General features: G+C 61.8%; 1 protein-coding gene across 1 annotated transcript in view; it reads left to right on the forward strand.

Annotated features, from left to right (window-relative positions):
• Positions 1 to 22,375: 22,375 nt before the first annotated feature.
• Positions 22,376 to 24,506, forward strand: part of PTP4A3 (protein tyrosine phosphatase 4A3) — a 34,019-nt gene continuing 31,888 nt past the window's right edge. The window contains exon 1 of the mRNA XM_060035320.1: positions 22,376 to 22,432. The gene's annotated coding sequence lies outside the window, so the exon portion shown is untranslated. The remainder of the gene's footprint in view (positions 22,433 to 24,506) is intronic.

Consider the following 24,506-nt stretch of genomic DNA (forward strand, 5'->3'; position numbering starts at 1 on the left):
TCAGAGCACCGTGAGGGGTCTGAGGGGCAGCCTGGGTGTGGTGATAGCCAGCAGGGCAGAGCAGGGTTGGGGTCCACCAGTGCTCTTCAGGCCCGAGGGCTGCCTCCTCTGGGAGGCCCTCCCGGATCACCCAGCTCCCCGCACACCTTCACCTCCACCTGCTTTTTTTGCCTTGCAGCCCTCCCACCACCTGACAGCTTCGTATTTATTTGTTTCTTGTTTTTCCCCTACTGGACTGGCAGTGCCGTGAGGGCCAAGGCCTGGGCTGTGGCTAAATGAACAAATGAATGATTTTGAGAGCCCCCTCTGGCCTCTTCAAGCCTTAGTTTCCTCACCTATAAAGTGGGTGTGCTGAGACCCACCTCATCACATCAGGTTACCGCAGGACAAAAGGAGACCAGCCTGCAGGCTCCCAGGAGGTGCCCAGGAAACGTCCAATCCCCTCTCCCACACGCCAGGGCTGTAGAAGCAGCAGACTTTGCTTTTTCTGAGGCTCAGAGACACGCAGCAACTTGTCCATGGCCACACAGCCATGAGGGGAGGTGGTGCCCTGGTAACCCTCTGGCTGGGAGCGACCATAGGTTGGCAGAAGAATATGGGGGCCACTGGTAGGGCCAGCCGCCTGTCCGAGGGCTGTGAGCTGCTGCCACCATGCCTCCAGTCCCTTCCGTTCCCAGTCCTGCCCCAGGACGCACAGCTGCTCCTCGTCTGCCCTGCCCAGCACCCTGGCCACAGGCCAGTTCCCAACTGGCCGTCCCCCCCTCGGGACCCTGTTCCTGCTGCCTTCTCAGGACCGGCACCACCAGAGAGCCAGGCGGGGGCAGTGCCAGCCGCGAGGTCTACGTAGGGGGCTGGGTGGGCCCTGGGCCTCAGTTTCTCCGACCCTACAAGGGTGGGGAAGGGCCGGGCTGGGGCCTAGGACCTGAGATGTGGGATGTCAGGAGGCGTGCCCTGGTCGGAGCCTGTCCCCACAAATCCCTCACCCCCTGGCCCTGCCCCAGCCTGGGGGATGGTGGTGGCCAAGGTCCCAGAGCTCAAGTGCCTCTCGGGTACCGCAACCCTTTCCCTGACCTCTGGGGCCGCCCAGACGGGGAAATCGAGGCACCCAGCAGATGACCAGTGAGAGTGCTGAATGAATGAAGGAAGGAAGGAAGTCCAGAGGAGGGGGCTTGGGAGCCCTGCAGCACAGGTGGGGCTGGGCACAGCAGGGATGTCCCCGCGAGCCCTGGGGAGCTCTCCCTCCCCTATCCCTCACTTGGCCTGGTCAGCTGCAGCTGCCCTCATCCTCGCCCTCAGTTTTCCCATCTGTACAATGGCCCCCTGCAGGGTGGGACCGCAAAGCCACATTTGGGCTCTGAGTTCTCTCCAGCCCGGGTCTTTCTCTGCCCCTGCCCCCTGCCTGCCTGCCTGCCTGCCTGCACGGGGCGTGAGGACCCCGGCACCCACCATCTCATCTCAGAGAGGGGAGGCCCGGCCGGCCCGAGGGGGACTCACCTCACCTTCGCCCGCGTGGAGAGGAGACGGCCGCGGCTGTGGCTCTGTGGGCCACTTACTGCTGCTTCCCTACGGACCTCGCCTTCCTGGGGGCTGACGTCAGGCCCGCGCTCGGGGCTCCTTTTGGGCAAAGGCAGCGGGGCGGGGGCGGGGTGGGGCGGGGCGGGCGTCTTCCCCGCCCCCGCCGGCCCCCTGAGGAGCGTGGTTCAGGGCCCTGGGGGAGGGAGCCTGGGGCAGCGGAGTCCACAGGCCCGGCCAGGCAGAGGAGGAAACTGAGGCACGGAGGGCAGAGCCGAAGCTGCACCACCCAGGAAGGGGAAGGGGTACAGCGGCTCCAGCCTGGCTCTCTGTCCCCCACAGTGTCCTCTCTGGGAAGGCTCCCTGGGCCTGGAGAGCTCAGCTGGCACTCACGTGTGCTCTAGGAGCTGGGGACACACGCAGATCGGTTTTCTGCCTGGGAGGGGACAAAGGCATCCCGGGCTGCCTCTGGCCATCCTGGCTGCCCCATGCAGGTCTGGGTTGCCGCGCTGCTCTCCAGTTCCGTTTGCCTGTTCTGGCCCTGGGGTGTCTGTGCCCGTGACCAAGGTCTCGAACGTGTGTTGTCTGGGTCTCTGCGTCCACTCGTGTGTGTCCCTGGGGCAGATGTGGCCTCACAGGGGCACACGCATGCCTGACGCCGTGCACCGGCCTGGCGCCACGTGTGACCCAGCATAACCTCTGTGAGTGCTGGTGGCTCTGTGGGAACACGTAGCGGCTGAGAGGGACATCCCTCCCCAGACAGACACCCTGACCAGGGTGGTGGCTTGTGGCCAGGCTGGGGGGTCAGGGTTTTGGGGTCGAGGTCAGGCAGGGCTCAGGGCCAAGTCTGTGACATGCCGCTTCCTGCGCCTGAGTGCCACCTCTGCTCTCCTGTCTCTGTGCTCCTGCCCACTCATGCGGTTGAACCACCCTAGACCCCCCGACGAAGCACCTACTGGCCTGGGGCTGGGCACTGAGGACACAGGCCAGAGACAGGCCCCTGGCCGCCACGCTCTGAGTCTGGTGGGGGACACGGCTTCAGTGCACCAGCGAGAGGGAGCGGGGTGCCGCAGGGCGCTGGCCAGGAGGGCAGCACAGCCGGGCAGAGGCAGGGGTGACAGGAGGTAGGCAGCCTTGGTGGGCTGAGGGAGGGGAGGTCCTCGGGCAGCGGGAACTGCATGCCAGGGTCCCCGTGAGTGGAAGGCAGGAATGAGCAGGGCACTTCCACACGGAGTTATAGCTGCCCCTGTGGGGACCAGAATGGGACACTTGACCCGAGGGCAGTGGGGAGCCATTGAAGATTCTGGGGGAGGGTGGTCCTTGCAGCAACCTCGCTGCCCCCCTCAACGGGCTCCCTACTAATGCAGGGCTGAGCCCACAGGCTGCCGTTGTCTCCTTAGAACGCTGTCGTATCTGTCCCAGAAGGGGAAACTGAGGCCCAGAGTGGTGCAGGAGCCCCTGGCCCATCCAGGTCCCTGACCCGGGCTGGCACTGGCTCCTGTCTGGCAAGGCAGGGGCAGCCAGGGTCTTGCTGGGGGAGTGTGGATCCACCGTTGTTTGTGTGCGGGGCAGGGGTAGGGGCAGACTGGAGGCAGCCAAGACGTGGGAGGTGCCGGAGGGCTGAGCCGTCTGAGGGTCAGGTTTTATGAGCTGGAGGCAGCCCGCGGCCGCTGAGTCACTGGCAGGGCCTGCCAGGCCTCGTACTCTCTCTGAGGGCCGCGGGGCTCTGGGCTGGCACAGGAAGGCTGGTTCCCAAAGAAACCTCGGGGAGGTTCTCTGGAACGCAGCAGATGCCGTGTACTGCCGGGGAGCACCTCTCACTCTAGGGCGCTCTTCTCTGTAGGACCGAGGGGGTCTGGGGTGGGTGCCGGAGCCCACAAGGCTCGGGGTGACCAACCCCAACAGCGGCCCTCAGCGGAGACAGGGGCACCGGGACAGTCTCAGCCTTGTCACGTCCACAGGCTGGGTCGGGCCAGGCTGTCTGTGTCTGGGGTCAGGGGTCAGATGTTGGCTGGCTCAGGGGTCAGACCCCTTCTGGTGGGTCTGACGTGAGCAGTTTAGGGTGGGGCTGCCCCTCCTGGAGCCAGCCTGGCAGAGAGCCCGCTGAGCTGCAGAAGCCCCCCACGCTCACGGCTGGGCTGTGAGGCTCCACAGTCGTGTCTCGGGACGCCCCTCCCCTGCGGCCCGCCACCCTGAGGGACTAAGCCACAGAAGCAGCAGAGCAGCCCGGGGGCCCGAGGGCAGGCGGGGGACGCGCGGCAGCAGCCAGGCCGCTGCTCTCACCACCCTGCTGCCTGCAGCGCCAGACCTCATCCACCCTCCCTCATCCCGGTGCTGCCGGGGGATGTAAACAGCGCTGGGACCCAGGCCACACAGTCTGCCCCGGGTGAGGCGGGGCGAGGGGCGCTGCGGGGGAGGGGACGCAGGCCAGCTGGGTGGTGGGGGAAGACTCGCCCCCAGAAGGGGTGATCCCGGCAAGACAGGTGGTAGCGGGGCTGGGTGGGTGGCTCAATGGCCATGCACCCCCTCCTGTGCTCTGGACCCCCTGGAAGGGCCCGGCAGCCACAGGGGAGGCCCGGGTAGGCTGTCGGGGTACCATGTGAGTGTGTTGTGTGTCTGGGTTGGGGGGCCCTTGGGCAGCCCTGTGTTCGAGCCCGGTTGGACCCCTCGCTCGTGTGCTCTGACCCTCAGCGTCTCCCCATAAAGTGGGGACAGCGTGGCCGGTGAAAGGCCAAGTCCCTCTCCTCTCAGGAAGCACCGAGTCCTGCCACTGCACGTGGGACGTTTCACAGGAACGCTCATCCCCAGCAGATGTGGGGAAACGGGCCGCAGGTGGGGACTCACCCTAGGTGCACAGCCGCCGGTGGGAGAGCTGGAGAAACTGGGCCGGCTCTCTGGAGGGTGAATGAGGCTGAGGTGGGGCACAGATGCCCACCCTTCCCCCACCCCCGTGTCCTTAAATGCACGGAGCTTGTTTGGGCGGGCCAGCTAGAGCTGAAACGTGCATTGTGGGGAAATGCCCAGGGCACTGAGGATGGGCCTGGAGCACAGTTATGGTGGGAGCTTGCTCTGAAGCTCGCGGGACCACCACCCCTGGGCTTCGTCTCCTCAGTTCCCTGAGCCACTCTTCCAGGTCTCATTTGTTACCCAGAAGCCCCTCAGAGCTCATCTTGTGCCACCTTCAACTTTTACAGGCGGAGAATTTGAGGCCCAGAGACGGACAGAGACCTGCTTAAAGCCACACAGCAAATGGATCGCTGCAGAGGCTGGCGGGAACCAGGCCTGGGCTTCCTAACTTTTGGGCTGCCTGAGTGACTGGAGCAGGGTTGTTTAATCATTCGTTCAACGCAGCGTCTGGGACTGTGAGAGCAGCCGTCCTCATGGGTCTGCTGAGACTGTGGACCTGACCCTGGGTGAGCCCAGGGTGAGATGGAGGGGGGCTTTTGGTGCTGCTGAAGGGGGGCCTGGGGACTTGGCAGAGGTCCCGAGGCCCCACGGAGTGAGGGGAGGGGCCCCTGTGGGAATGGCAGGGAGGTACGGGGGCGGGGCTGGGCTCATCCCTGAGGAAGTCGAGGGAAGCCCTAGGTCTTTGAAGGGTGGGTCCAACCCAGGAGGGCTTGCAGGAGGAGGAGGCCTTGTCAGCAGCCTTTGCAGGCCTGGAGGAGCCATGGTTCCAGGCAGCAGGTCTCAGGGAAAGAAAGTCAGAGAATCATTCACAGAGGGAACTGTGGCCCCAGCAGGGTCTCACCCTGAGCTCTTGCTCTACCCCCCGCCAGGGGCTGTTTCAGGGCTTCCATGTGCATCACCTCATTTTCACAACAGCCCTGAAAGGCAGGTGCAGTTATGATCCCACTTTACAGATGTGGGGATTGCCGCCCAGAGCTAGGCCACTGACCAAGTCCCCAGCCGGAGAGGAGCTGGCTGACCTCTCAACCCCACAGCACATTTTCTGCACATCCCAGCCCTGAAATACAAGTGTCCGCTTTCACCCCATCCCTACGGCACACACAGACCCTGAGGCCGGCCCTGCTCCGGCCCTTACGTGCTTTTATATGCACTTGTGTGTGTGCACACGTATGCCTGCACGACACACACAGATGCATGCACGCAGACCAACACACACACCCCTGCACACTGCGATGCACACACACACACACCTGCATGTATACACACGGGCACAAGATGCACACTCACGTACACTCCCGCACACACACGGACGTGCACGCACACGCATGACACACGCCTCTCCCCAGCTTCCTGGTTAGCGTCAAGTCCTCTTGGGAGGCGTGTGTGCAACCCCCTCGCATGTATCCCGGCTGGGCTGTGGCGGCCGGAGGAGGAATTTCCAAACAGGAAGAGCTCGCTTGGTGGCACCGTCTTCCCTGTGTCAGACATCCCAGCCTGGCCTGGCTGAGGGACAGGAGCCTGTCACCGCTCCCACCGGCCCTCCCGGGATTCGCACCGGCTCTGCCCAGCTTGGCTGTGGAGCCCACCTGCCCAGGTGGCCCGACCTCTTACAGGTAAGCGAACTGAGGCCAGGAGTGGGGCTCGGCTCTCCAAACTCAGCTGCTGCTCAGCCCCCTCTGACCTCCCCAAGGTCTGGGCAGGTGCTCCCCCGACGGCTCACCTGTGACTGGCCAGGTCGGGCAGGGGTGCACTTCGGTGTTCTCCACACGGCCCTCTATGGGGGCACCCTTGTAACCATTGTGGTCTGATGGAGGGGAAGCAAGGCCAGAGGTCACGCAGCTGGGAAGGGGCGGAGTTGGGGGTTGAACCCAGGCAGCAGCGCGGGGCCTGCAGAGCACTGAAACTGCCCTGCTGAGCGGGTCTGCTTCCTCTGAGGAAATTTCAGGAACCCATCCGCCAGGCACGGTGGAGAGCTCCCCACATCCTGGAAGCCCCGCACCCGGGGCGGGGAGTGCTGGTTCCAGGCCTCTCCCAGGTCGAGGGCCCTGTCCGCAGGCAGCCTTGTGCCCAAGCCCTGGAGGCCCAGGCCGGCCGCCAAGAGCTGCCCCAGCCTGGCCTGGGCTGTGACTCCCTTGGCAGCGCCAGACTGGCCCACTCAGGTCACGGGCTGCCACATCCCCTGCAGGGCCTTCCTGGGGACCTGCTTTCTATTTTAGCCTTTCCTGGCCTCTGCAAGGCACCATGGGACCGGAATAGCTCTGTCTGTCTCTGTCTGCTCAGCAGGACTTGGCGGGTGGCTCCGGACGCCTGGGCTCTATTTGCTGACCCTGGAGTGAGAGTGGGACCGGCAAGGGGGCAGCGGCCACGCAGGGACACTGTCGCAGCAGCCGCTGTTCTCTACACAGCCCTGTCTACCTTCCCTCCCAGAAGACGGTGAGTTCCCCGTCACTGTAAGTGGCCAAAATAGAGCCCGGATGGGCACATTCCAGAGCTGCTGAGTGGGTATCAGCATTGGGCGGCCAGGAAGACTGATGACCTCTGAGGAGTGGGACGCAGAGACCCCAGACTCTAAACATCACTGATTCTGGGATTCTGCGATTCCAAACTGCTAAGATGTTGTCACTTCTAAGAGTCTGGGGTTAAAGCTTCTGGGACAGGCTCTCCCCAGGCTCTACCCCTCTCACAAACAGGTCGCTCTTCCTGGTGGCCGACCTCCTCCGCTCCTGCTGCAGCTTCCTCTCATGCTTGCTGAGTTGTAGGGCCGCTCACCCTGCCCTCTCCTCCGGGGGCCAGGCAGCCACCTCTTGTTGGTGAAGGGGACGGGGTGGGTGGCATGCAGCATCAGTGCTACCCCTCCCTCTTACAGGCAAGGAAACAGACTCAGAGACGGCAGGGGCCCGAGGCCACGCAGCTAACGGGCAGCGGAGCGAGGATTCGAAACAGGCACTTGGGGATGTGATCCCCACGTTTCTCCAGCTGATGGGGTGCGGTGGGTGGCGGGAGCCTGGGTTGGCCCCTGCCTCCCGAGGGTGCCCTGGACACGTCCCAGCCTGTCTCCTCCCTGACTTGGTCTGTCCATCTGGGCAGCAGGGGCAAAGCCCAGATCAGGGTGCTGGGAGGATGTCCGGGTCCCTGTCCATGGAGCCCCACCCCCTGCCCACTGCCCTGAGGAGCGGGCAGCTGGTGGGAACGGGAGGAAGGCTGCTGTTTCTTTTGGCTAGGACAGTGGCTTTCTGGAAAGCTGGTGCCAGTTCTCTGGGTTGGTGGGTAGGGAGGGCACTGGGGTGGGGCACCAGGGAGTGGGCAGGCACCGGCCAACGGACAGCCACACAGAGGTGCAGGCTGCATAGTCCCCAGAGTCCCCACTCAAAGTCCGGAAGACCAAACTGCTCTGAGATGGGAAAGCAGCAGGTGAGGTACAGCTGAAGGGGCTCAAACCCCCTCGGCCGTAACCAGCCAGAGGGTATTGGGATCTTATGGGTTCCGCTCAGAGTGAACTTGATACTTCCCGCTGCAGAACGATCGGTGTTTGGTGGAAGGGGCAGCCCCGGACCCCACTGGGGCAACGTGTAATAGACAGTGTATACGTTTAGTGTCTTTCTCAAGTTGGAACCAGAAACGCATGCAGCCCCGGAAGGTTCACAGGGGCAGCTGTGTGTCTGCCAGCCTCCTCCATTTTACAGAGAGCTGACCCCGGGTGGGTGGGGTCTACGCTGGGGCTGGGATGTCTGCTCCCTGCCAGAGCTGACACCTGGCTTTGCTGATGGGGTGCGGTGTGAGGTCATCTCCCACTAAGGAAGCACCTTCCCCCCAGATCGGACTCTTCTGTCCTGTGCTGTCTTCTCAGAGGCCTCCGGGGGAGCTTGGCCCCCAGCCCCACCGGGTCTTGCCCTCTGTCAGCGCTGGGCTGGGCACAGACCTGCTCTGCCCCTGGCCTCAGGGCACTTGCCCAGGAGAAGTGCATGTGACCCTCCCAGGGACCTGGTCATGTCCTCAGGAGCTTTATTTGGTGGGAGGTGACAGTGCCGACTCAGAGTCCAAGGCCCGGGCTCGGGTCCAGCTGCGGGAGCCAAGGCTGGGGCTTCACGGCTCGAGCCTCAGCGTGCTCACCTGCAGCAAGGACCAGTGAGCCCTCCGCCTCCCAGCTCACAGCCGAGGGGTCGGGGCTCAGCGTGGGACCAGGGGCGGGGCTCAGTGTGGGAGCAGGGCTCATCTGCTGGCTGGGGTCAGTAGTAGGGCACCCAGCCTGGGTACATGCCATCCCACCATCTGACCCTGGCATCTCTAAAGAAAGGTCTTCACGCATTACAAATGACCCTGTGGCCTCCGTGCCCTGCCCTGTCCCTGCCCCAGGGAGGTCTCTCTTTTGATGGGGAATCGGGGCGCTTGCTGGGTCCTATGGGAGGCCCTTCCCAAGCCTTCCTCTTTCTCCCGATGGAGCTGGTGGTGTCTGGGATCCGCCTGGGAGGGCCTGCTGGCTACTTCCTGCTTACAAGTCATGTCAGGAGGACAGAGGCCAGACCTAGAAGGTGTTTAGATGGGTGGGAGGGGTTGGGCGTGGGTTAAATTTGGGGTAGGAGTGAGGGAGCCAGGGCGGGGGCCAAGGCCTGTTTTCAGGCTGTCAGGATGGCTGCCCATGGTCAAGGGCGTTTTCTGGTGGCTGAGAATCTGGTTCCCATCTCCAGCGGGGTGACCTTGGGCAAGTCAGTGGAGGGAATGAGGGTGGGGCTGAATGTTTGGGCCCCAGCCTGCTTTCCCTCCAACGAGGGGGACTCTGGGCTCGGGCCCCTCCCTCACCTGCTCTCAGGCCATGAGCCCAGTGTCCATACTGGGCACTTGTCCCAGGCCCTGCACCTCAGGCTCTCCTCTGTGGGGAGGTGGGAGAGCACTGGGTCTGGCAGGGACACTGGTCATCAGAGCCACAGACACAGATGGACACGACGGTGATGGTGATGATGGCAACGGCATTAAGATGACCGTTAAGGTGGTGACCGAGCGGCAGCAGCTGGAGTTTGTTGGGCACGGGTTGGAGCCGGGGTGTGGTCCGGCCCCTCTCTGCAGTGGGGGAGGCGGCCCCCGCGGTCACACTGAGAGTTGGAGGGTCAGAGCCAGGACAGGCTGGGGGAGCTGCTGGGGAGGGGCCTCTGCCCCGACGCTCTGGACCCCGTTCTGGGGCTCATTTCTCTCCCCAGGAGGTTGGAGAGACTGGGATGTGTCCTCAGCTGAGGTGATGGGGACATTTTGTGATGACACGTTTAGGCTGTCATCCTAGCCCTGCTGCCTCCTACCTGAGTCACTGAGCCTGCCCGTGCCTCAGTTTCCCCATCTGCACGAGGAGGACAGCAGCGTTTGGCACTAGAGTGAGAGCAGCAGATGAGATAACAGATGTGCTTTGGGGTCCGTCTCATGGTCGTGCAGGGTTGAGTGTGTGGGCTGAGAGTCACCTGGGGGTCTGGATCCGATACAGAGGCCCAGGCCAGGCCCTGGGGAGGCTGGCCTCAGTGGTCTGGGTGGGAGCCTGGGCATCAGTATTTGAAAAGGCTCCCCCAGTGATTCTGGTGTGCAGCCAGGGGTGACTATCACTGGGCCAAGCTTGGCTCCTGCCAGCACACTGAGATGTTGGTCAGAGTGGACGCTGGGCTGCCGGCCCTCTCAGCTCCCAGTTTTCAGCCTAGACCCTGCCTGATGGTTACTACCTGAGGTTAGTCTCAGGTAGGTATGATCTCTTTCCATCCATCCATCCACCCGCCCACCCCCGCCCACCATCCCTGCATCCGTCCATCCATTCAGGAACAGACTGTGTCTGAGGCCTTGTGGATAATTATTTTTTCCTTTTTATAAATCAGATCCTGTTATAAATCAAGGCCCCGCCGCCGGCTGGCCTGCTCCTCGTCTCCGGTCTGCCGAGCAGGTTTGTTTAAGGCCGGCTGACACTTCTTCTCCCGGGCCTCCCTGTGTTTACGCTGGGGCTGTCAGCGGAAACTCCAGGTGCAGGAGGGAGGCCGCAAGCTTATTCTGGTCGGAGACAGGGCGGGGGCCGCAGGGGGCTTCAGGGCACCCTCCACACAGTGACCTAGCTCTGTCACCATCCCCACTTCACAGGTGAGTCCTCAGAGACTCACCCAGCAGGCCCGAGTCACACCTGAGTCCTGGCCCCAGGCTACCAGGTCCCTACTCTCTCAGAAGTAGAGCCCAGGAAGGCTTTCGGAGGAGGTGACATCTGAATTGGTTGTCTGGGAAAACTGAGGAGGGGCACACTGGTAGGCGGTGGAGGGGAAGGCATCAGTAGCAGAGACAGGAGGCTGGGCTGTGGCCGTCCAAGGGAGGCGTGGCCAGAAAGCAGGCAGTGTGGGAAGGGTGGGAAGCTCTGGGCCAGCTGCCTGGGTGTGAATCCTGCCTCCACCAGTTACTTACCTGCTCTGTGGCCTTGGGCACATTACCTAACCTCTCTGTGCCTCAGTTTCTTCACCTCTAGAGGGAAGGGAATAGTTGTATGGACTTTGCAGAGTCATCGTAGGGAAGCAATAATCTAGGAACACGGGTGGGAGCCACGCTCATGAGCTTGGGCTCTGCCCTGCAGGCGATGGGGAGCCGTGGCAGGTGGCTGGGCAGTGCCAGAGCTGCATGGATTCTCGAGGCTCTGGCCAGGCTTCCAGACAGTGCGTGGATCTGAGCTCCCAGGGCTTTTCTGTGTGGCTGGGTTGAGGGTTTTACAGTGCAACCCTCTGACCAATCACAGATCATCTGCCCTCCCTCCTAGCCAGGGATTGGTTCTGGGGTGGGCAAGTCTAGGCTGATTTAGGCCAGTGAAAGGTCACCAGGAGCGGCCTCGTGGGTTCTGTGCTTTCTTCTGTCCCTGGATAAACAGGCAGCCTTTTTGTGACCGTGAACGGAGCCCACCCGAGAATGAAGGTGGGGAAGAATCTCAGAGCAGCACAGCCAGAGCCTGACGGATCTGTGTCTAGAGCCCACATTCCCTTTGTGGTTCCTGTTATGTGAGATAACTTTCCTTCCTGGGGAAGGCCATGTAGTCCTGGTTTCCATTACTTGTTGCTCAAAGTGCCCATTTCCACAGGGCCCAGAGCATCTTCCTAGAGCTTAAATCCAACCTTGTAATTCCCTGCTTAAAATGGCTTGGGGGCTCCCGTCCCTTTACAGTGACAGCCTATGCTTCCTGGAGGCCCCGAAGGCCCCACGCCCCACGGGCTCTGGCCTCCCACTGTGGCCTCTGGGCTCCACCCCTGACTGTCCTTGACCACACTGGGCACCCATCTGCCTCAGGGCCTTTGCTATGGTTGTTCCCTCAGGTTCCCCGCACTGTCTCACCCCTATAGCCTCATTGAGGGCCCTGCTCAGATGTCACCTGTCCAGAGTGGGTGAGAGGTCAGTATAGCAACACACAGCCCTGACTCCCAGGGACCCAGACAGTGAAGATATGTTTCTCACTCACACCACGTGTCCATTGCAGGTCAGGGGAGTGGGGGTGGGGCTCCTGCTCCCTGGTGGCCTGGGGACCCTAGTGACAGAGACTCCACCATCACACAAAGCCTCTGCGGTCCCAGCATGAGGCTTCAGGACCCACCGCCATTGGAGGCTCTTAGATGCTTTGGCCTGGAAGTGCCCCTGTGGCTTTGCTCCTGTTCCCAAGGGCTGACGTCGGTGGCATGGCCACGCCTCACATCAGGGGGTGGGACAGTGACCCCCCGAGCGTGGGAGGGAGGAGACGCACAGCAGTGACCTCTGCCTCGGGGCTCCCAGGCCACTTGGTCTCCCCAAGAGACCCTGTCACTCTGCGTTTATTCAGGAAAAATTCACATAACATAAAATTAACCCTGTTAAAGTGTACAATTCCGTTCAGTGGTATTTGGTACACTCACAGTGTCGTGCAACCATCACCTTTATCTAGTTCCAGAACGTTTCCACCACCAAAAGGTTTACACATGGAAGGCCTGAACCTGTTAAACAGTCACTCCCCTTCCTCCCCCCAGCCCCTGGCAACCACTCATGTTCCCCTTCCTCTGCCCCAGCCCCTGGCAACCACTCATGTACTGTCTGTCTCTGTGGCTTTGAGTGTTCTGGAGACGGTAGGTAAAAGGACTCGCAGAGCACGTAGTCCTTCGTATCCGACTTCTCTCACTGAGCGTGATGTTTTCAAGGTTCATGCCCATTGTAGCCTGTGTCAGGTCTCACTCCTTCCTATGGCTGGAGAATACTCCACTGCAGGGTGGACCGAGCTGTGCTCATCCTGTGACCAGATGATGAACATCTGGGCGGCTTCCACCTTTGGCTTCCTGAGCGGACTCGCAGCACAGTCTCGAGCAGGTTTGGTCTGAGCCCCTGCGCTCGGTCTTTGGGGCACGTACCTGGGCGTCACTCCAGAGTTCCTTCATCACACTGATTCTTCTCTGTGGTCACTTCCTGTCTGAGACCTTGGGATGGTCACAATCCCCACCTCCCCAGGGCGTGTCCGAGCCGAGACGCGTTTTGCTTTTTGCGTGGGGGGACCGCCCTCGCTCGTGCCCACCGAGCTGCCTGGCATTCTCCTGTCGCTGTCTCCTCCTGGCACAGGCCTGGCACGCAGCAGGTGTTCTACTGAAGCTCGTTGAATCACGAATAAATTCAGAACGATAACTTGGGCTTCCTGGGGAGTTTTGTTTGCAAAAAGAAATCCGCTGCTAAAGAAGTGATGAGCCCCACACTGTACTGGTCTGTTTCCTCTGCCATCGCCGCCCAGACGCCCCCAGCACCCGGGCTGGGGGTGGGGTCCATCTACTGGCGGGCAGCCCCGCCTCCTGGGCCAAGAGCCAAGTGAGGGCGCCCACTGCCAAACGCCGTGTTTGGGCACAGGCGAGGTGGGGCTGGGTGGCGCCTGGTCCCTCCTGTGCCTCATAAATTGCTCTGAAGAAAATTCCCCGAAAGGAGTTTCAGATGCTGCTGTGCCCGGGACAGCAGGCTGGTCTCCCCCCCAACTGGGGGCGTCTCCTCCCCCATCTGCTGCTGGAGGAGCCTCCAGTGGGTCACCTCAGTGCCTCGCCAAGCGTGGGGTCCACTTTTGACTGTTCTTGTCTAAGTCCTAGAGGAACGTGTGAGTCTCCCCAGCCCAGCATCCTGTTATGAACCCATTCTGTTCCTCACTGCCTTGGGCCATTGCCCTAGCTCTCTCTCCCATCTCTCACAGGGTGCCCCCCCCCCCCAGTTTGTCTTCAACACCCAAGTGTGTCTTCAGCAGGTGGGTGGCTGAGAGCATCGGCAGTGGGGGTCTGGGTTGCCTTGCCTCCTCCACTGCTGCACGCACTCCTGCTGTTCTCTGAGGCTTGGTTTTCTCCTCTGTTAAATGGGGAGAAGCAGATGCAGCAGGAAACGTGCTTGGCCAGGGCCTGGCACGTGAAGAGTACTCGCTAGATGCCAGCTGCAGCCCTAACCATGCCTACTGAGCCCCGGCCGAGCCCAGGAAGGACGTCCTGCTCCGCAGAGCAAAGCCCAGGCATGTCGCGTGGCATCTGAGACCCTCTGCCGTCTGGGCGCACCTGACCGTGTGCCCCAGTCCTGGTGCTGCCAGCTGCCTTCGTGCTGCCAACCTGCCACGTGCTCCTGCACCTCTGCGCCTTTGCGTGTGCCATTCCTCTGCCTGTGCTGCCCCGCCCACCCCGGGGGCCTGCAGCATCCTCCTAATGTCACCCAGACCGTGAACGTCTGTCTGCTGCCCCTGGAGGGCAGGGCCTATGGCATCACCCGCAGAACCTGCAGATGGTGGGGCGGGGGTACAGACTGGGGCCCCAGCCGAGGGCGGCCACTCCTTCAGCCCAGGGACCCGTAGCCAGTACCCTGGTAAGTGATGGTACCGGGTGCAAACTCTTTTTCTTTTTTAAATTAATTAGTTAAATAATTTTTGGCTGCGTTGGGTCTTCATTGCTGCGCGTGGGCTTTCTCTAGTTGCGGCGAGCGGGGGCTACTCTTCATTGCGATGCGTGGGCTTCTCATTGTGGTGGCTTCTCTTGTTGTGGAGCACGGGGTCTAGGTGCGCGGGCTCAGCAGTTGTGGCACACGGGCTTAGCTGCTCCACAGAATGTGGGGTCTTCCTGGACCAGGGCTCAAACCCGTGTCCCCTGCATTGGCAGGCGGATTCTTAACCACTGTGCCACCAGGGAAAGTTCCTTTTTAAAAATTTTTTATTGGAGTATCGTTGCTTTACAGTGTTGTTAGTTTCAGGTGTACAGCAAAGTACATCAGTTATACATATACATAAACCACTCTTTTCTGGATTCTTTTTGCATATAGCCCATTACAGAGTGTTGAGTAGAGTTCCCTGGGCTATACGGTAGGTTCTTGTTAGTTATCTATTTTATATATAGTAGTGTGTATATGTCAATCCCAATCTCCTAATTTATCCCTCCCCCTTTCCCTCCCGGTAACTATAAATTTGTTTTCTACATCCGTGACTCTATTTGTGTTTTGTAAATAAGTTCATTTGTACGCTTTTTTTAAGATTCCACATATAAGAGACATTGTATGATATTTGTCTCTCTGTGGGGTGCAGACTCTTGAGCCATGGGCAGCTCCAATGTGCTCTGCAGTTTGCACCCTCTAGCTCAGAGCATTGTAGAGGTTCAGCACCTGGTCTGTATTCGGACACTCCTGTGATAGGGAGCTCACTACATCGTTAGGCCATATTTTCAGCACTGGCAGCTTCCTGGGAACGAGGGCTCAGTCTCCCCACAAAGTCTCCCGTGCGGTGGTCAGCAGCCCGAGATGGTGTGTGTGATGAGTCGTGGGGTCTCTCTCCCACCACCTCCTGGGGCTCTCCGGCAGGGAGCTCAGGCTACAGAGTTGTGCTGCCCCCTGGTGGCTGCGGTTCACAGGGGCCGAAGCTCTCCTGTCCACAGGGCTCCTGTCCTTGAGTGCCCGCCACTGAGGAGGCAGGGGACAAGGCAGCAAGTGGATCACAGACCCCTGGAGAAGACAGACACATACATAAGTGTGGAGGACGTGGCATCTTCAGGCTCGGGGAGGCCTGACGGTAGCCTCGCACAGTCCCTGGATCCACGTGCGCCTTGTCCTGCGGATGGGAGGGTTAGGGACGCTCAGACCCATCAGGTTTGCTTGGCCTGGACCTGCTATCTCCTGGGAAGTGTCACTGTTGGTGGCCCCATGACCTTGGCATGGGGTCACCTGTTCCGAGGCTGCCCTCTGTCCCCTACAGGCTCCCCAAGAGGGGACTCACTATGCAGGGTCAGAACATGCCAGACTTGGGGAGACCTGGCTGGACAGCCCCCACTGCCCTGGGGCCAGCTCTTACCCAATCCCGGATGCCTGGATGGCCAGCCAGCTGCCCCTGCCGTCTGCTGGGTCTACTGGGGTCTCCTTGGACCCTCTCTGTACCATCCCACCCTCCCGAGCAGTCAGCCCTGCTGTTCCCCAGACCGTCAGCAGCTCCCACCTTTGAGCCCCGTGCTGAAGGCAGGGGACTGGGGGGCACCTACACTGGGCGTGAACTTGCTGAGACACGGCTGGTGGTCCTGCTGCAGGACCCTCACCTGTCACTCCCGTCTTGCTGGTGTCCTGCTGTCCCTCCTTCCCCTGGGCCTTTGAATCCCCCATCCCGAACGGGACAAACCCTAACCCCGCTCCCACTGCAGGGCCCAGTGGGGGTGTTTCCTCCCCCAGGAAGCCTCCTGGCCTAGTCCCAGGAGAGACTGCCCTCCGGCCTTCCGCAAGTACCGTACCCCCGTCTCCTGGGTGCAAACTTCTGTGAGGGGCGCAATGACCCTTTTGGTGCCCGCCGAGGCCCCCTGACCGTGGACTGCACCCGGGAGGGCTCCCAGCTTTATCTGCTCTGGGCCTCGGTTGCTGAGGGGGGCAATGCACTGAAACAAGCTCTCCTCGTGGTGTCGGGGTGAAAGGACAGACCCTCTTCTGGGGCTTTGTGGGGCAGGGGTTCTGACACTCAGAGGCCTCGTGCAGGACCACAGTCTCGGTGGGTGGAAGTACCAGGGTGGCTGCGGGTGGTTCCGTGAGAACCTGAGCCTCCTGCTGCCCCTTTTGGGCAACCCCGGCCCTGGAGCCCCAAGACCCTGCTCCTGGGGCACAGTTTCGGCCCCTGTCCCCAGTGCCTATACCGAGGAGACCGAGCAGGAGGGACCCCGTCCTCCATGGGCCCAGGAGGTGGGGACAGACTCAGATATACTGGGGACCCCAGAGGGCTGAGATAAGAGACCTACGCCAGGGCTGTGCAGAAGCGCAGCGGGGCTGCCAGCGGGCTCTGGCGGCGGTGGCACGCCCTGCTCTTCCCGTCGCAGTCCCTTCCTTTCTCCCTTCCCCGGGTGGTCTCTGGAGGGGCTGCGGGCCATCCCCTGGATGTGTGGCTCGCCCCCCTGCGCCTCATTCTGAACTGAGTGTTGGGGCTCCAACTCCCACACTTCCCTGTTGCCATCTCCCTGGCAACCCAGGTCACTGGGGCTGGGTGGAGGGCCAGGCAGGACCGGCTACGTTAATTCCTGGGCCCAGCGTGAAGCCAAACCGTGGGCCGCCTGTTTCATAAGCGCTGCCCGATGGGGACACTAGAGCATCGCGCCCGTGGCTGACTTCAGGCCTGTGACCGCCCAGGTCTCACTCCCGAGCAGCTGGCCCTTCTCACAGTCACCACGAGGCGGCGCTCGCGAAGCGTGCCCGATGCCTGTTCCGGGCTGGCGCCTGGAGGTGTCCACCTCAAGCCTTCTGGTCCTAACCATCCCAGGAGGTGTCGGGAATGCAGGCTGCGTCGGTGTCCAGGCCTCCTCACTGGTGGGTCCTCTGGCTGCTAGTTCTCTGCTGCAGCATCCCGGGTGGACGGCACAGCTTGTGCAAAGGCCAGGACGTGGGCTTGATCTGACGCCCTGGGGGCTCCAGGGATGGAGCTGGAGGTCGCCAAGAGCAGCACTGGGTGTAGATGGACCCAGGGGTCAGCAGGGCTGGGTGGGGGACACAGCCGGCCATGGCCGTCCTCAGGGAGGCCTTGGCGCACACTGGAGCACTCTTCCTGAGCTGCTTGCCTAATGGCTGCCTGGCCTGCAGGCCCGCCGCATGTGCTGATGCCTGGAACGCACCCTCTCAATTCCCAGGCCCAGCAGCCTCCCCACGTGCTCCTGACCACTGTAACTGGGGAGCTGCCTGGGTGGGCTCTCCCACACCAGTCTGCAGCATCCCCAGGACAGCCTGGCACAGCACTCAACACGTGGTTGTCAGAGCCAGCAATCGGTGAAAGGGCTGGAACTTCCAGGCTTAGCTGGGGACCCTCCGCTCCACTGGTTCTCCAGCTCCAATGGCCCCCAGGGCTCCCACACCCACCCCATTGGCAGTCTCAGAAGTCTGGGCTTAAGAACTGCCCCTCCGGACTTCCCTGGCGGTGCAGTGGTTAAGAATCTGCCTGCCGATGCAGAGGACACGGGTTCAAGCCCTGGTCCAGAAAGATCCCACATGCCACGGAGCAACTAAGCCCGTGTGCCACAACTACTGAAGCCTGAGAGAAGCCAATGCAATGAGAAGCCTGCTCACCGCAACGAAGAGTAGCCCCTGCTCGCCGCAACTAGAGAAAGCCTGAGCGCAGCAATGAAGACCCAATGCAGCCAAATATATAAATAAAATAAGTAAATAAATAAAAAAATAAAAAGAACCGCCCCTCCTCCATGCTGGCACTGGGAGGGAGGACCCCCGCCTCCCCTGCGGGGACCAGAGCTCATTCTGTTGCTGCCTTTGCCTCCTGAACAGATTGCAGGCCCATGAACGGGCCCTGTCCTTCCCACACTGACTGCACGGCTGGCCTGTGATGGATGGACAATGGTGGGGAGGGGCACGAGCGACCCCTGAGGCTGGGTTACAAATGCATGGCAGCTTCTCTCTGCGGTCGCTGACTTGGGGGACGCCAGTCGCTGTCTGGTGAGGACGTCCCCCCGGGAGACCTGCTCTCAAGAGGAGGGATGGGCCTCGGCCAACAGCCTGCACAACTGACCAGCTGGGGCGGTGAGCCAGCTTGGAGCGGGTCCTCCCGCCCCAGGTGGGCCTTCAGATGATGCAGCCAGGCCACCACTGCAGCTGCCACGAGAGCCTGAGCCAGAACTGCCCAGCTAAGCGTCGGAACTCCTGCCCCACAGGTGCCCGGAGAGGACAGATGGTCATTGCTGTTTCAAGGTACTAAGTTTGAGGTGACTGTTTCGCAGCATAGCGAGCGCACATAAAATCCTCGTTTAAGCAACTTGACTGTGTTATTGGAAATTCGGGAATGAGAGTGATGAGCCCCCAAGGCCTTGTTCTCCAAGTCCAGTTTCCTCTTCATATTTGGAACACAGTTGTGTGTTCGGCTCCCCGATAGCAGAGCCTGAGATCGGGACTTGGGTGCAGGGGGTTTACTCAGGTGATCCCAGGTGAGGGTGGGAAAGCCAACACACGGGGGCATTGTGGAGATCTCTCGATGCTTCCAGGGCCTCTGGAGGTGTTCCAGACACCCTCTGTCTGCAGGAGGGAGGCTGGGTGGGTACACAGGTGAGGGCTGTCCTGGTTCACACATTCGGGGCCCGGTGCACCCTGGGGGTGGGGCACTGTCGGGGGGGGGAGGGTCCCACCGGGCTCAGGACGGACCTTTGCTTCTGCAGCTGAGATGGGTGTGACGTGGCCACCAGGAGTCAGTCCCCGAGGTTCCTCTTCTCGTCCTATACCTCGCACCCAGCTTTTGCGTTTACCTGACTTAACGTTCAACCAGAAGCTCTTTGGGAATTCACTGGTGGTCCAGTGGTTGGGACTCTGAACTTCCACTGCAGGGGGCATGGGTTTGACCCCTGGTCAGGGAACTAAGATCCCACATGCCGCGCGACACAGCCAAAAAAAACCCCAAAAGACAACCAGAAGTTCTTTTTCCCTTTGCTCATGTATGACGCTGGGACCTGAGGATGATTCTGGAAGGAAAGTCCTAAGAACGTCTGCTGGGCACCTGTTCAGCGACAGGTGGAACAAAGCCGGTGTCAAGTCTCATCTCCCAAGGCTGGAGCTGTCACCCTGACCCCGTTATGGATGACGAGACTGAGGCAGGGAGAGGTGAAGGCGTGCAGCTGCCCGCTGGCCGCGGCTGGCTCTGGCCCCCACCTGTGGTCTTGCCGCCGCTGGCCCAGGCCGCTTTCTGGAAATCCACTTAGCACTGACCTCGCCTTTGTCCTCCTTGGAGCTAATCTGCTAATCCTGTCACACCGGCGGGCGCTCCCCAGTCCGGTCCTCCTAACCCACCTCCCCCTGCAGGCCCTCTTCTCCAGCTGGGGGCCTCCTCTCAGCCATGCTGGGGGGTGGTGGGCAGGTCCAGTGACTGGGGGTAGATTGGGTGGGGCTCTCAACCCCAGGGAGGATCTGGGCATCTGGAATTCAGGTCTGGATCCTGACTGTCCTTCCCTCACTCAGCCATCAGCTCTGTGGCCCCGTTTCCCGGGTAAAGGAGATAAGTTCTGAGCCAACCCTTCCTGCTATGAGATCACCACTCAGCTCACCCCTTCTTGCCCCGCCCATTCCACTCACAGCAGGGGTGCCAGCTCTGGCCTCCCCAGACCTCGGTTCGAATCCCAGCTCTGCCTTAACTGAGCCTCAGCTTCCTTATCTGCAAAATGGGGGTGGTGGCCCCTCCTCTGCAGGGCACAGTGCAGACTTGGTGGGACAGTGGGTGTAAGTGTCTGGTACGAGGCTGGAGTTCAGTGAATGTTTAGGGAGTGGAACTCTTGGACCCTCCTCCTCGGGTCCCCATACTGATGCCAAGAATGTGGAGGTGAAAGGGACCGCAGCCCATGAGGAAGGCCACATCCATGGGGGAAACCTCTCCAAGATTTGGGGCAGGCGAGGAGGAAGAGTATGAAAATTAGGGAGGCAGGTGCTGTTCTTCGAGGTCAAGCTCAACATTGAAAAAATAAAGATCGGTAATTAAAATGGACCCGGGACTTCCCTGGTGGTACGGTGGTTAAGAATCCACCTGCCAGTGCAGGGAACACTGGTTCGAGCCCTGGTCCAGGAAGACTGCACATGCTGCAGAGCAACTAAGCCCGTGAGCCACAACTACCGAGCCTGCGCTCTAGAGCCCACGAGCCACAACTATTGAAGCCCGCGCACCTACAGCCCATGCTGCGCAACAAGAGAAGCCACCGCAAAGAGAAGCCCGCGCACCGCAACTAGAGAAAGCCTGCGCGCAGTAACAAAGACCCAACATGGCGAAAAATAAATACATGTATATATATAAAAAAAAAGTTAAAAAAAAAAAGGACCTGGAAATGGGCTGCCTCAGTGGGTGCCCAGCTCCCATTTCAGTGGAGGCGTCCTAGGCCCTCAAAGCTGGAATGCATGCCAGATGTTGCCTCTTCCAACAGCACAGCCTTCCCACTCGTCCCTGCTTGAAGGCACGGAGGACAGGGAAGCCCAGCTTTGTGGTTCAGCGAGGGAGGCCTGGACCAGCTCTACTCCCAACTTGAAGTGTGATCTTTGGAAGTTGCTTAATCTCTCTGTGTCTTCATCTACAAGATAGAGAGAACAATTGTCCTTACCTCATGGGGCTGTGCAGGCATTAAATGAGCTGGCGAACTGAGATTTGAACCCAGATCGGCAAGGCTCTGCCCTCTGAGCCCCTGATGCCTCTTAGGGAGGAATCGGGGGTCTCTGGGGACCATCCGACCACCCCCACCCCCCCATCCATGACTGAGTGTACTTTTGGTGTGCCAGATGTAGGTCTGTGCGCTGGAGACACAGATGGGGATACGGGTGAGGTCCTCACCCAGACCACGATCGGTGTTATGTGTCACTGCCTGTGACTTTCTGGCAGAACTTGGTGCACAGCTCTGGGGCTGAGTGAGGGGATGGTTAGCGGAGATTGAGTTCTCAGAGGAGACAACAACTGAGAGGGACCACACGTGAAGGACGGCACCACAGGGATAGTCTGGGGCAAGACTTTCTAGGCAGAAGGAACAGTAAGTGCAAAGGCCCTTAGGTGGGATGGACCCTGACTATTGGAGGAACTGCACGCAGGTGCATGAGACAGTGGCAGTGAGGTGGCAGGTGGAGGGCACCTGGAGGAGTGAGCCTGGGCCTGCTCAGGTGGCCTGGGGACAGTGAGGTGGGGCCCTGCAGGATTCCGCACAGAGGAGGATGGGCTCACTCTTGCCTTCCAGGGGTCCAGGTGGGTGGGTGGTCGGAGGGCATCCTCTCCGAAAAATGGAGGCAGGTCCAGAGTCTGGAAGGAGAGGCTGGGCACTTGGCTGGGCTGGGGGTCCACGGACTGGTGTGGGGGACAGGGTAGGGTGAGTGAGGCGCCCGGGACACCCTGGCCAGGCTCCATGCGCCCTCTGTCCTGGGTTTCCTCCATATGTCACCACTGGCCGAGCCATGAGCTCCCTAGGATGGGCTGATCCGTAAGGGGCCCTCCTCACCAGTCCCCAAGGGGGCACCTTAAGATCTCCCAGGGCCCCAGCATCCGCTCCCCGAAAGCCACCTTCCGCCCCATGTATCATGGGCGGCCTGGGGGCCTCGAGGCCCGGTCTGACCCCAAGCACCGGGACAGGTGTCTGCTTTCCGTAACCCATCCTCACGGCAACGCGCCGTGCGCGTGGGGCTCAGCCCCAGTCGACACAAGATGAAGTCCAGGACTCCAAAAGTTTCCTGAAATCCCTGGACCCCGGACACCATCCCTCAGCCTCGGAGCACCCTGCCCTCTTCACCCGCATTCGGGGTCAAGCCGCCCCCCAACCGCCCCGGCTTCCCGCAGCAGCCGCCTTGCGAGGGATACTGGACCACAGTCAGAGCCCACGGACACGCCCCTTCCCACCTGGGCGGGGCTCCGGTGCGCGCGCGCGCGCCCGCGTCTCTCCGGTGTGGAGAGCGCTCCCATTGGGCCGCGCCGTCCACGTGACGCGGCGGGCCCTGCCCGCGCGCCCGGAGCGGGGCCGCGCACGCGCCCCGGGCCCGCGTGCACGCGCATGCGCCCCGAGCCCTCCGCCTGTGGAGCCGGCGTCCGGACCGCCAGGTCAGTTTCCTCGTGCCCGCTCGGGCGGGGGCGCGCGCGTGGTGCGGGCGCGTGGCGGGGCGCGCGCGGGCCGAGGGCGGGCCGACTACCCAAGTCCAGGGACCCTGCTCCCGGCGGCCGCTGCGGCGCGAGCGCGGGCCTGGAGGCTGCCACGTGCAACTCTCAGCCCGGGGGGCCGGCTCGGGACTCCGCCCGCCGCTTCCCCCTGCGGCGACGGGACGCCCGGGCTGGGAGGCGTGACCCCCTCCCCCCGCCCCCGAATACCTCTTCCCCAAGGGCCGGTAGGGTGTCGGGTGCTGCCTCCCATCCCCTGGCTCAGTTTCCTCCTCCGCACAGTTTGGGGGGAGTTGGTCCCTAGCGCTCCTGCCCGCCACAACCCCACCGGATTCCCTGCGTCGTGATGGCGGGGGGTGCCGGCGAACGTCAACGAGGTTGAGCTCCAAGTCCCGGTACAGGTCCGCGCCCCGGCTTTCAGACCACTCTGGGGCTGGGAGCCCGGCGGTGCCTCATTTGTCCAAGCAGTCCCCCAGCTTAGAGCAGGTCCCAGCCTTGTCCCAGGCGGCTCGTGATGCGCTCCTGTGTTCTCCCGGGCAGCTAGCTGGTGGCCGGTTGAGTTGGGGTGGGTGGCGTGTCAGCTCCAGGCCAGTAGAGCAGCTGTCGCCCTGGTCTGGCCTTCCTGGGTGGAGCATGGTGACCCCACAGGCCGGACCCTGACAGTGGGTCTGAGGATGGGTAGAGTCCAGGCCAGCTGGTCACAGTGTGCCGGGCACTCCGGCCCTGGCAGGTGGGCATGCGGTGTGCCTCCTCTCCTGGCTGGCCAGCCCTGCATGTGATGGTGGGTGCCTGGGAGCTGGGCACCAGACGTGTGTGGACTCCGGGGGGCCTGCTCCTAGGCCGGAGCAGTGTGGGGCTGTGGACCAGAGAGGGTCAGCGGACACAGGGTGCCTATGGCCTTGCCCAAATGGAGACCCCTTTGCAGCTCTGTGCAGGCGCCTTGCCTCACTGACCTCAAATCCTCCCATGAAGTTCTTAACCCCACTTCTCAGATGAGGAGACTGAGGCCCAGAGAGGTGGAGTCATGTCCAGCCCCTCAGCCTGCAGACCTCACCAGAGCCTTGGTTTTCCCACCTGTGAAGTGGGTGCTGGTTGACCTTCCTGGCAGGCTGCTGTGAGGAGTAAATGGGCCCTGAGGCAGGCACGGGGGGGTCTCCCCACGGCCACCCAGGCCTCCCTTGCTGCAGGTATTCAGGAGAAGAGGCTGCCCCCCAGATGTCCCCCTGGGGAGCTGGCCACCCCACAACACCCCCATAGTGCTTGCCACGCACTGTGTGCCAGGCCCGGTGCTGGACTGAGGGGTGGACGATGGCAGGTCCCGCCTCAGGCCGTGGCGCTATGCCTCCTCGAGTCTTTGTCGTCCGGGTGGCGGTCCTCCCTGAGCAGTCTGGCTCTGAGCAGCCCGTCAGGCATTCCTTTCTCACTGAGTCACCAAAACTTGAGCACCTACTGTGTGCCAGGCCCTGATAAGCTGTTATCGAGGCTGACCTGGGCCCTGGCCCTGGGAGATGGCAGTCAGGTGGAGGCGTCCACACACACAGGTGGCTGTGCCGTCTTGGGCGTGTCCCCGCCGAACCTCACAACACCCTTCTCTCACTTGGGACGGTGACGCCGTGTGACGGGTGGGGCTGTGTGTGCCCACTGATGCATGTGGCCAGGGTCCACTCTGCCAGGTGGGGCTCCGGGCACTGAGGACCAGGGAACAGAACAGGTGTGACCCTGCTCTCCTGGACCCTGCCTTCAGTGCTGGGGGTTCTGGCGGGTGGGGAGGTGGGCTGCCGGGCTGGCCGGAGGGCCCAGGGCTTGGCCAATGCACCCTGCCGTTTTCCTGGCCAGGAAGCCGGGCCTGGAGGGACTCTGCAGGCTGGAGGGAACGAGGGCAGGTCCGTTCGTGTGGAGCAGGGCTCTGTCCACGTCCCCAGGGTCACAGCGTCTCCTGCCGCTGGGGCTCTGGGAGAGGGGTGGTGGCTTCCCTTCCAGGTGGGGAAGCCGAGGCTCAGAGAAGGTAGCCACCAGGTGT

This window comes from Delphinus delphis, chromosome 17 (genome assembly GCF_949987515.2).
Source record: "Delphinus delphis chromosome 17, mDelDel1.2, whole genome shotgun sequence".
NCBI classification, from domain to species: domain Eukaryota; kingdom Metazoa; phylum Chordata; class Mammalia; order Artiodactyla; family Delphinidae; genus Delphinus; species Delphinus delphis.